Raw genomic sequence first — 12,266 nt, 5'->3', positions numbered from 1 at the left:
TGGCAATGCAAATTGCCATAATACAGACTCTGACTCGAGTATAAGCCGAGTTGGGGTTTTTCAGCCCAAAAAATGGGCTGAAAAACTCGGCTTATACTCGAGTATATACGGTAATTCAATTATGGTGACCTAAACTAATTATGTCCTGGACACCAAGACTCTGGGGAGGGACTAACATTGTTTTAACTGATGACCTCCTGTGGGAAATTTGCCTAAAAATACCTGTGTCGTGTTCAATAAAGTCTGTTGTACTTTACCCTTCACTATGTCTCGGCTAGTGTTTGGGTGAGACTGTTATACAGCAAGATCACTGCATCCTGATCCAGGGTGGAAAAGCCCCAGAAAGACCCCAGTCAAGCTGCAGCAACTGGGGCAGAGGTGTTACAGGTTTTCCCCTGTTAAGAAGCAACTTGGCAGAGGTACCTAGCCAGGGTACAAGGACCTCCGTTACAATAACCACTACAGTAGTTAGAATGGAATGTTTCTTTAATAAGGGAGCAAATAATCTACAAAAGTGCTTAATTATTCAATTTAAGTTTATTCTTATTGTAAATTATTAATACTTTGACTAGCAGAAATTCCAAGACAAGATACAGTGAGTTGACCGATCAATAAAAAGTAGGTCTTTATCTGGGAGCAAAAAAAATGTTTATTTTCTGGTAGGCTTCTGAAGAACTTCAGCATTCAAAAAAAAAAAAAAAATTAGTTTCAGACTGATAAAGTGTTAGGATCAAAACATTTTGGTAAAAAAAATGGATGAAAAATGTTGCCTATAGTGTCCTTTTAACAAACTATAAATTAGTGATTCAAATTTGGTATTAAGTGGGATTGGCTAGTACCAGTAGGCACAGCAAACAGAATTGTGAATCAACCAAAAATGGTTGACTGTCATGCTATTCAGTTGATTTGTGATTCTGATATATTTTGATTTGGAATTCAGAAATATGGCTAAATACCTGATTAGACTAAATTCTGATTAATTGCAGTTCAGCACAAAATGAATATCCAAAATGATGAGAAGGTTCATAATTCTCATAGATCAGCAGTTCCCAACTTGTGGTACGCATACCCACTTGGGTATGAGCCCGCCAATGAGGAGCACTGTCATCCCCTCTCCAGCTGCCAGTCAATGAAGAGCACCGTATCCTCACATTGTCCCCTCTCCAGCTGCCAGCCAGTGAAAAGTGCGGCACTGTCACATTATCCATCTGCAGCTGCAAGCTAACAGGAACAGACCCCTCTCCCGTCGATTCCCTTAACCAGTATCGGAGAAGGCGAGAAAGAGATTTGTAATACAAGGGGGCTCCAGTGGTTACGGTGTTCCAGTACAGTGCTTATGGTGCTCGCAAGTACTAGGAAGCAGCCATTGACGGAGGTACCCGGTCGGGGGTGCCAGGCGGTCCGTCACAAGGACTTTTTCTTTTTATACTTTTATAAAAAATAAATGCAGTAGTAAACTGCATACAGTGCAAGATTTAAGACTGTATCTTTGTTGCACATGTCGTTCGTGAAATATTGTCTCCTGGTTCTCTTCTGATTGGAAGTTGCATTCAGCCTTTACAAATGCACCAATCGGTAGGCAGATGCTCTGAAGCTAACAGAGAGGGACGCTGCATGCTCAAGGTGCCCTGCTATTTATATTGATATTTTGCCCAGAGTAATTTTCTCTTCTGGCACTGCCATGTCATCACTGCAACTCCGTTGCCGCACTTTTTGCAGTATCAGAGGTGACGTGGACCAATCAGTGTCCACCTTAAATAAAGTTTTAACCCCATTTGTCATAGGCCTGTTGTGGTTTCCTCTTTGTTCCTCGTATACTGTGTTATTGTTCCCTGATTTTCTGGTTCTTCGATTTTGACTTGTTTACCGACTTTTGTAGTGCTGGCAAGTTTTACATTTGTGCTTTCTCTCTTTTTTATTTTAAACCCAGCCATTCTAAGTCGAAAGTAGCCAAATTTAAAGCATAGCTAGTGGCTATTTTGACCTTAAAGGAACACTATACAAAATTAAGTCCTGACAGAGCCTGTGTGGCTGCTTAGGTTCCCGGACTCCTTAGATAGCTCTGAAAACTTGTTAAACTCACCTTTGTCCCCATGCCATGCTAGTCTCAATGTGACTGGCTTTGCCTTCTTGACTGAGCTCATTACTTTGATGATCTCAGCCAATCCAAAGCTTCACCATAGGAAAAAGGCAAAATGCTGTGTTGCGCCAATCAGTATTGAGATGCATTGAATTGATGCATCTCTATGGGAAATGTTCAGCGCCTCCATGCAGAGAGCAGAGACGCGGATGCCAGTGCTGCACTGTGTAGCACTGACGCAAGAAACACCTCTATTGGCCATCTGAGTGACTGCTTCTAGTTGTGTTACTAAGCACCAATCAGAACTCTGCCTTTAGGTGTAGTTGTTCTGGTGACTATAGTGTCCCTTTAAATTTGAAATTCTCTTTGAAGTCTTACTTTACTGAATAATCTGTAAGTTTTGTTTATGTTCAGAACTTTGACAAATGAGTCTGGGACAGAGGAGAAGCAGGGAGAGCCTGGGCAAAATGAGAAGCAGGGGAGCCTGGGACAAAGGAGGATCAGGGAGAGCCTGGGGCAGAGGAGAAGCAAGGAGAGCCTGGGGTAGAGGAGTAAAACGGAAGCCTGGGGTAGAGGACGACCACGGAAGCCTGGTGCAGAGGAGGAGCAGGGGAGCCTGGGGCAGAAGAAGAGCAGGAAAAACCTGGGGCATATAAAAAGCAGGGTAGCCAAAGGGCAGAGGAAGAGCAGGGGAGCCTGGGAAAGAGGAGAAGCAGGGGAGACTCGGGCAGAGAAAAACATACATGTAAAATAACAGCAACTATATTAATTACAAACATTTTGCTGATATGATGGGTACCAATAGGTACACAAATGAAAAAAAAGTTGGGAACCACTGTTTTAGACGGTTTAGGTAACTGGTGCGATAAGGAACTCTAAATAGAGTGAGCCCACGACTCATAGGCATCCAGTTTATAGATATACTCAAAATAGAGATGAGGTTGATCAAGACTCTTTTGAAACCTGCTGCTTTATCTATATGGGTAACTCTGGTATAGACAGCTCACAATTTGAATAGGACACCAGATGATGGAGGTAAGTGAGATAAAAGCAAGCATTCCATGTCTTTGTGCAGAAAAGCAAAAGGCATAGTGACCTGTATGAAAAGATAAATAATGAATAAACTACCTATGACTAACAAACTGGTTGCAATGATTAGATAATAATAAATTACCTGGGCAACTGACAGGTGTTTTTTGTTTTGTTTTTGTTTTTTAACTGAATCAACCATTTTTATGTTAACTCCTCCATCACAATGTAAATTGCACTACCATTTCATAATATTCTCACACACATTATTGTCTTTCTTGAGCTAGATCAGGACAGAGCAGACCTAGAGAGTAATGTAAGAAAACAGTACCAATGGGAATCTTGGGCAGGCTGGAGTCTATGCTGATCATCAGATGAACAAAGCTACTTTATACATAGATTTATTTTAACTACACACAAGAGGATAAAATAGAATGTTTGAAAAAATATATTCCATAAATATGACATACATGCATGATTTTATGAGGGTTTCTATTTCTGACATATAGATAAAGGGAGTGCAAAACCCAGCTATATTCAGTAATGAAAAAAGTAATTTGGAATGCAAGTGAACAGGAAGAAGGCATGCATGAAATATTATTTCTAAAGCTGTGCACAGGTCAAAATGCAGGTAAAAAGCAATGAATCAAAGGACACTGCAGAATATGACTTGCTGGTTAATCTCCTCACCATCATTGCTTTAAAGATGAAAGCAAGAGATTCATATAAGGTAATGTTTGCTTATAGCTGCATTCTGCAAGTTTCCCTCCAGAATTACACTCATCAGATACATGACCCTTGGAAGGTATGACTGTTTCTGTGTTCCCTATTGATAAGATTCTGTAATTAGGCCCATCGTAATCGTCTGCACCAGGCTCTTAATCCGGCCCTGAATAAGAGCATATTATACATGAAAGGAATACTGGGCAACTGATTTGTTCAGTAAGCATGTGACTGCCATCAATTTGCTGTGATAACATAGGCAAGTTCATGATTACTTGACCTTGTAGTATCTTTCAAAATGATTTGTGTGCTGATATGTGATTTGTTATATAGTACACTTGTGCTTTGGGGCTGTTACGGTGATAGGTTCTAAGAACCTTATATATGTGACAACTTTGTAGTTAATGGGTGGTATGTAGATATACATTTTATTTGAAACATGAATTGGTAAAATTGAGTTAAAGAAGATGGTCATATAAAGGAAAAAGTGATAATGATGCTTACTTAGTTCATATGATGACAGCATCGTTGGCTCCCAGTAAAAAAGACATGGTGTTAAACAGTACATTCAGGATACAGTGGTGTTAACCATGCTGTAAGTTTAAAGGGCTTAACATTGAGTAGTTTTAAAGTAAGGGGGTGTCTGCTCTTAAGGGGTTACTCCAACCACCATGAACACTAGGAGTTTGAATGTGCAGCATCCTACTTAAAACGCTGCACATTCAGAGATATTTGCACTTGTGCGCGGGAGCTAGTTACACCTCCACACATGGGACTTTTTTTCAGACAGCCAAATGTCAATTTTGTGCAAAATTTACATCTGTCATCAGCGCACTTGCTAGCTCTCCCCTTCCTCCCTCTCTTTCCTCAGTCCCTCCCGCCTCCCTCCATTACTTAAATTGTGTTTTATTTTTTAAATTGAAAATCCCTCAATCTCCACATTCTGTCCCCCCTCCACTCCCCACCTCAGTGCGCGCATGGAATAACCCTTTAAAGCACTGCAGATTGTAATACCTATTGTACTCCACTGGATGCCATGGAGCCTAAGACCATCCCTGGAAAAGACTTTATCAAACACACAATTTAGGCCATAACAACAAAACTGGGAATATCTCTAAACTAAAATCAAATATTCTATTTTTTTATTTTTTATAATTTTCTAGTTTTCCATGAATTTATTTTTGCAAATATGTCTGTGTCATTGTTGCCTTATCCATACTTTAACATTTACATTGCATATATCATTGTAAGGGCCCTGCATGTGCTTTACGTAGGTCCTGCTAAATTATGTCTTAATCCACCTGTCTTAATATAGAGTACATAGTTTAAAATAAATGTTTTCCTATGTTTACATGATTAGAGCAACAAAACCATTTTTGTACTGATTTTTAGTTAGCAGCTAAATTCCACATGAAATATAAAACCTCATACAGGATGGGAAAGGCAAACCGCAAGTATTGTAATGTTTGAAAATGAGGGCAGACAGAAGTGATAGTGACTTGGCAGAGTCTATACATGATGCCACAATTCCGTAAAGTGGCATACCTAGGGTATTGCAGGCATGGCATATGCCCTAGATGTCACTTGAAGGGGACGCCACATCAGAGTCAGATGGAGCTTCCCGCGTAGCCCTTAAAAAATAATCCCTCCCTGGTGGACCGTGATTTTGCCCTGGAAGAAATGAGACACAGGAGGGCTGGGGGGTGAATGAGACACATGAGGGGCTGAGGAAGGAAATGAGACACATTGGGGTCGAGTAGGAAATGAGACACATTGGGGTAGAGTAGGAAATGAGCTACATGGAGGGGCTGGGGTGGACACAAAAAGACAGAGGGTATGGGAAAAAAAGAGACAAGGTACTGGGGAAAAGACACACAGAGAGGCTTGGGGATAAAGAGACAAAGAGGGGATAGGTAAAGGACGAAAGTTATACACAAAAGGAGATGAAGGGAGAAAGATACATAGAGAGGAGGTGAAGGGAGAAAGAAATACACAAAAGGGACTGGGGGAAGAGGAGAAAGAGACACCAAGGGTCTGGAAAAGGGAAAGAGACACATAATGGTCTAGGGGGAGAAAGAGTCATACACAGTGGACGGGCGGGAAAGGCATACAAAAGGGTCGGGGGGGAGAGACACACAAAAGGGACTGGCGGTAGAGATACACAAAGGGCCTGGGGATAGAAAGAGACACACAAAGGGACTGGGGTAGAAAGAGACACACAAAGGGACTGGAGGGAAGAGACACACAAAGGGGTGTGTAAGAGATACACAAAGGGGTGTGTAAGAGACACACAAAGGGGTGTGTAAGAGATACACAAAGGGGTGTGTAAAAGAAACACAAAGTGAAACAAATAGGGGGATAAAATATACAAAAGCAGAGTGTAAGACAAAGATACACTAAGGGGGTAAGACATTCAAGAGGGAGGATATGAAACATAAAGCAAGATAAATAATTTAAGAGGGGGATTAAGGGACACAGGTGAAGATGCATAATTTGGGGGGGAATAAGAGGTCGAGGTGGGAGAGCAGCAAAATGCATCTTCACCTGTGTAGCCAAAAACCTTTGCACCGGCCCTGATACTCACCATCACTCCCCCTCACCAACACATTCACTCCTCAGCAATATCACATTCACCCCCAACTTTGGACCACCAGGATCCCTTCTTTGAAGAAAGATAGAAAGAAAGCCAAGCAGGAGGGGGCTACACAGAGCATGACCATATACATTATAGACAGCCACCACACACACTTTTCACCACACTGATCGCCCATCTCAGGAAAACTACACCTCTAGACCAATCTCCAATTTTGTTCCCAACAGGAATCACCATCATTTTCAGCAATATCAATCACGACAACACAAATATCCATCATTTAATCACTACTACAAGAAACGCCAACAAAAAGTGAAACAACAAGCGGTTATAAAAAACAAACCAAATCAATATCAACGTTTAGCCCATTGGGCTCTAATGTTTTCAATTTGTGGATCCAGAAAGTTTCTCGTCTGGAAAGTTGTTGGACTCTGTCCCCACCACGCCAGTGTGGGAAAACCCTCTCGATGCCCGTACATCTAAAAATGGGCTAAACGTTGATATTGATTTGGTTTGTTTTTTATAACCATGTTGTTTCGCTTTTTGTTTATATCCCTTTAATCTCTTTAGGTATATAAACTTATTGAGGGTTTTTTTACATCTGCCCATTTCAATATACAAAAATATCTATTCGTTCTGTGTGATTCTAAAGATCAATAATATTTTTGCTCTCCATAATCTTTATACTTTATAACTAAATGGCTATTGGCTACACTGATTATCATTGATCTAGATATATATTAATATCCATTTGTGGACACAACATATAATATTACTAAAATATAGACGTGTATACACTATTTCTTTTTTGAAATTTCTAAACAAACACTTGCACTGATATATATTATAATATAAAACAAAAAAATTAAATTAAAATTAAAAAACAAAACGATTTTTCTTTTATAATGATTTAATTGACATAATATGTTCTACTAGTTCCCCATATACATAGGGATTTACTATACTGGTTATATTCTGTTGCTGCCGATGTTTTTATGTTTTCAGATAGATACACTCATCCTTAACATTATGGGACTATTCTATTGGCGACCACCAGAGGGCACAGCCCTGATGCTACATCACCTTCAGTGGTGACACGCAAGATGGAACGTGGAAGCCTGTGATTGACGTCACTTCCGGTTCCGGTTTCACGGACCTGAACGCGGGTTTTTTGTAATTGGAAGTAAGAAGAAATCTCCGAATGAGGACAAGTTCCGACCGGACCAATGAAGACCGAGAAGTAGGAAGACGCCCATGAATTCCATTATGGACACAGGGAGTAGCCCTATATATTGGTACTGAGGGGATGGGGGAATTAGGCTGCTTTTCAAGTTTGTTATTACTTTGTGCTTATTATTTTATTTTAAGGTCCCTGAGGAAGTTCACATACAGTGAACGAAACGCATAGGACCTATTAGCATTTTATATTTTCTTATATTAAATTTTATAATTGGTGGAATTTTTTTCACCTTATCAATAAAGCTGCCATTTTTTCACCATCACTGGAGTCCTGCATTGTGTATCCATCGGTGAACAACAGAAGGGATCACTTGGCCCCCCATTGCTATCGGGGGAGGCACCCTAGAGCGCTACTTTCACGTAATCTTGTGAGTGCATTACATTTATACAATTTTGTTTTTTAAATTGTATTACACTATGTTTGTGTTTTGTTTGTTTTAGATTTGCAGCCGTATCCCAAATTCCTTTGTTGTCTTGTATTTCTGCTGTGTTAAGGTCATCTTTTCTGGATAGTGACCTGGGAGGCTGTCTCACTTTATCTTTGAGATAAGTATTTACTGATATTGTTTTTCTATTTCATCGAGCAGTAAGCCTGCTCAAACAAATGTGAGTACATCTCCTATACTGTAAATTATCTTAAACATTTGCTTCTACAGTGAGCACTATATTTGCAATTTTTTATCTTCTCAGTCTGAAACCTCTATCATTGTCTAAAACCTGAAGAATCAACCACATACATCCTAGAAGTGGGGATCATTCCACTTTACGCTATACACAACAGAGCTGGATATAGCTCTGGTAAATGTGAGTAAAACTGATTCCATATAGATTTTATAATATATCCTATACTATACTGTACCATTGGAGTTCTCTCTTTTATGTTTTACACTCCACCTTCAAGAATCTCTGATTTTATCCAGTCTGGCTGTTGGACTACACTTGTTTTATTGTATATTTTACTTCTGCTAATTTTAATTTTGGTACATTCCATTTTTTAAGGCGCAACCTTCTTTCCCTTTTTTCTTTCTATTACACATCACATATAACCTGCACCCACATTAAATGCAGCCAACTCACCCTACACACATCCAGAGCCGGACTGGCCCACCGGGATACCGGGAAATTTCCCGGTGAGCCGCGGCACCTGGGGGGCTGGAGAGAGAGAGGGAGCCCTGATCCCTATATTTTAATAAAATCACGGCCGCCGGCCGCATGTCGGTGCCGCCGGGTGGCCGGTCCGGCGGCACACTCAGAGGTGATTACTCACCTTGCGGCCGGCGGCCCCATCTCCTGTGCTGACAGCTGTAATAGAGGGGTAATAGAAAGACACCAGGTTGGGGGCGACGACGACGACAAAGAGACAGAGGGATAATAGAGAGACAGGGGATGGGGGGGACAAAGAGGGGTAATAGAGATAGAGAGACATAGGGGTTGGGGGGACAAAGAGAGGGGTATTAGAGAGACACAGGAGAAGGGGGGACACAGAGACAGATGGGGTAATAGAGATACACAGGGGATGGGGGTACAAAGAGACAGATGGGTAAGAGAGACACAGATGGGTAAGAGAGAGACACAGGGAGGAGATGGGGAAGAGACACACTGAAGGGTTGTTGGGGGGGACAAAGAGACATACAGTAAGGAAGGGGAACAAAGTGACACAAGATTTGTGGGAGGCAACGCTGGGCTGGGGAAAAAGACAGAGAGTGGCTGGGAGAAGAGAAAGAGGCACACAGAGTCTGGAGTTAGAAAGAGACACACAGATGAGATTTGGAAGGGGAGAAAGAGACAAAGTGGCTAGGGCTAAGAACAATACAAAAGGGGCTGGGGGAAAGAGAAATACAGAGGCTGGAGAAGGGTAAAAAGAAACACACAGGGACTGGGATGAAGTAAAAGATGCACAAGGGTTGCTGTAAGAGGAAAAAAAGGAGACAATTGGAGACAAGATACACTAAACAAGGTAAAGGTAATAGACGTAAATTGATGTGATCCTGACAGTAATACACACACACACATATATATATATATATATATATATGCATGCATATTGATGTGTGTATTAGTAACATATAATTATGCCTATAATGTTTACACATATAGTAATACACATTTATATATGCATAATACACACATAAATGTCATATATATATATATATATGTGTGTGTGTGTGTGTGTGTGTGTAATGAGCACGTATTGGCCCTGTCTTGTTGCTAGTTGCATACTCATGCACAATAACATATTCAAAGTGAAGAGCGCACCCATAGAACTTCAAAATTAACCAGATCACTTCATTTTTTTTTAGTTGTGCAGCTGCAGACATTCAGCATTTCAGTACCATTACTAAAATGTCCTTAATAGGCCAAAGTAGTTGTACTGAAACATTGATTACATGCAAATGTACGTCTACTTAAAATAAAGGCGCTCTTTTGTTTATTTTGAAGCCCTATATGCGTTCCTTCGTTGGAGTAAGAGTTTTCAATTTTAAGTTATTTTTTCACCCTCTATATCAGCACACTATGCTGGCGCAATGCATTATTGGGCTGGTATAGAATTTTTTTCCAGGGCTGATTTTAGTTCCCAGTCCGGCCCTGCACACATCACATACAGCCAGCAGACACACATGACATACAGCCAGCACCACTTTTCCCACCCCCAACGACACCCCCACAGACACACACATTTCATACAAGATGTTAAGGTGTCAAGATGTTTTGACATGACGAGCGCATTTCAGTGTTTGCCATAGGTACTATCTTCAGTAGATATGCCTCTGCTTCTCACAATTGTGGTGAGTGCACAAAATAATTGTTTAGTAATTATAGCTAGTAATGTCTACTATAAAAGTGTGTTTACAATTCTGAATGCATGTGTTTCATTTGTTGGTAAGTGATCCTTACGTCAACTGAAAAAAAAATAAAACCAATTATATTTTTGTTGAATATTACATATTTGTTGGTTAAAGGGACACTATTGGCACACAAACCAGTTTGACTCAATGAAGTGTATTGGGTGCCATGTCCCTGTAGTTTTGTTGCTACAGTGAAAGACATTGCCATTCTGCACACCACTATAGGTTCTTAGGATTAAATAGCAGATTCAAATTCTGCTATTTCAACCAGAAGGTCTCATAGAGTTTGGCACAATGCAGCTTTTATTTCCTATGGGGAAGCATTGGATAGACTGAAATCATCAAGATTGATGATATCTTCATTGTGGCCCTGCACCCTTGTCTGATAGTAGAACGTAGTGGGCGGAAAGGTAGGTAAGATGGCTTTTTAACCCTTGTGGGGTTGATGGATTGGTCACCTAAATGGTGACCAACCGTTAATTGTTTAGGAATATACATTTGTATTGCCAATGCTATAGTGTTCATTTAAATGAGCACCTTGTCCATGGCAAGTGACACTTACACTATTTCCTTTATCTAGGCAAGATTGTAAAGGGCACAAAAAACTATTTTTAAATATTGTTGGCATAGGATTAAACATTATCTAAAATGGTTATTTTCATGAACAAAAGAGCTTTAGCGTGAACCAGTTACCTAAACTCTTCATCTTGACTTTCTTATTGGAGACCTCTTACACACAGAGTAAATTACACATTCTTGGGCACAGTGCATATTCTGACAAAAATTAAAAGTGTCTTTAATATTAATCAGTATCATGTCAATCTGGTCAAAGTGATGTCAAATATTCCCCTGCCAACTCATCACCACATCTCTCTCTTTCAAAATGATTTTTTAAAATGTTATTTAAAAAATAAATAAATAAAAAGAGAGAGACCAATACAAATGCGTAAATCACCTCATATATAAAGCATGGAGTTAAAAATGAATGGTAGGAACTCCAAATACAAATAATAAAACAAATGAGGGAGAAGATAAGAAAAGAAAAATGAAAACAAAAAATAATAATTAAAAAAGTGTAAATGAAAACAAACAGTAATTTTTTTCCGGCTCTGCTGTGTTGGCTTACATTTTAGAATCTCAATTACACATTCTCTACAACTGAGTTTTTGATCAATTGACACCTATATGTTGTCATGTTTTGATATCCATATGGGGCTTCACGGGACACTCTCTTGCCCCAGTACAACAGGAAAAAAATCACTGTTTAGTACATATACTCCAAATAAAAAATATTAATTTAATTATGCAGGGTATATATCTAAAAACAGCTTGCAAAAGTTGCAGTCATCTTGTCTGCTGCCTTTGCAAGTCCCTTTCTTCTTCCCCAACCCCAACTTTCAGAGGCTGTCCAATCACAGACTTTCCAATGAAGCTCAAGCCTCTGCAAGGCAGGTGCTCTGGGCAGTTGCTGCCTCGTGAGTATAGATCCATTGAGCTAAACAAAGCAGAAAGTAACAGCATATGTTGTCTGCTTGAAAGTCAGGTGTAATCTTGGTGTAACCAGGTTAATTTATCATTTCTATTTCTGTAAAACAAAAAAATATATACACGTTTTACAAATAATGCATTTGAGCATTTGTCCCTGTAAGTAAAGCACTCTAAAGAGATTTACTGTATTAAAACTTTAAGGCAGGTCCAAAAGAGATAAAGACATCTAACACCCTATTTTAGCACACAATTGCTAGTAAAAGTCTAA

General features: G+C 39.8%; 1 protein-coding gene across 5 annotated transcripts in view; it reads right to left on the bottom strand.

Moving 5' to 3' along the window:
• The window catches only part of DLGAP3 (DLG associated protein 3), a 452,253-nt gene that overhangs the window by 83,175 nt on the left and 356,812 nt on the right, over positions 1–12,266 (bottom strand). The gene's annotated exons all lie outside the window — the stretch shown is intronic.

This window comes from Pelobates fuscus, chromosome 1, assembly GCF_036172605.1.
Source record: "Pelobates fuscus isolate aPelFus1 chromosome 1, aPelFus1.pri, whole genome shotgun sequence".
NCBI classification, from domain to species: domain Eukaryota; kingdom Metazoa; phylum Chordata; class Amphibia; order Anura; family Pelobatidae; genus Pelobates; species Pelobates fuscus.
The sequence above is the reverse complement of the archived record's forward strand: the minus strand, read 5'-3'. Positions and strand labels throughout refer to the sequence as shown.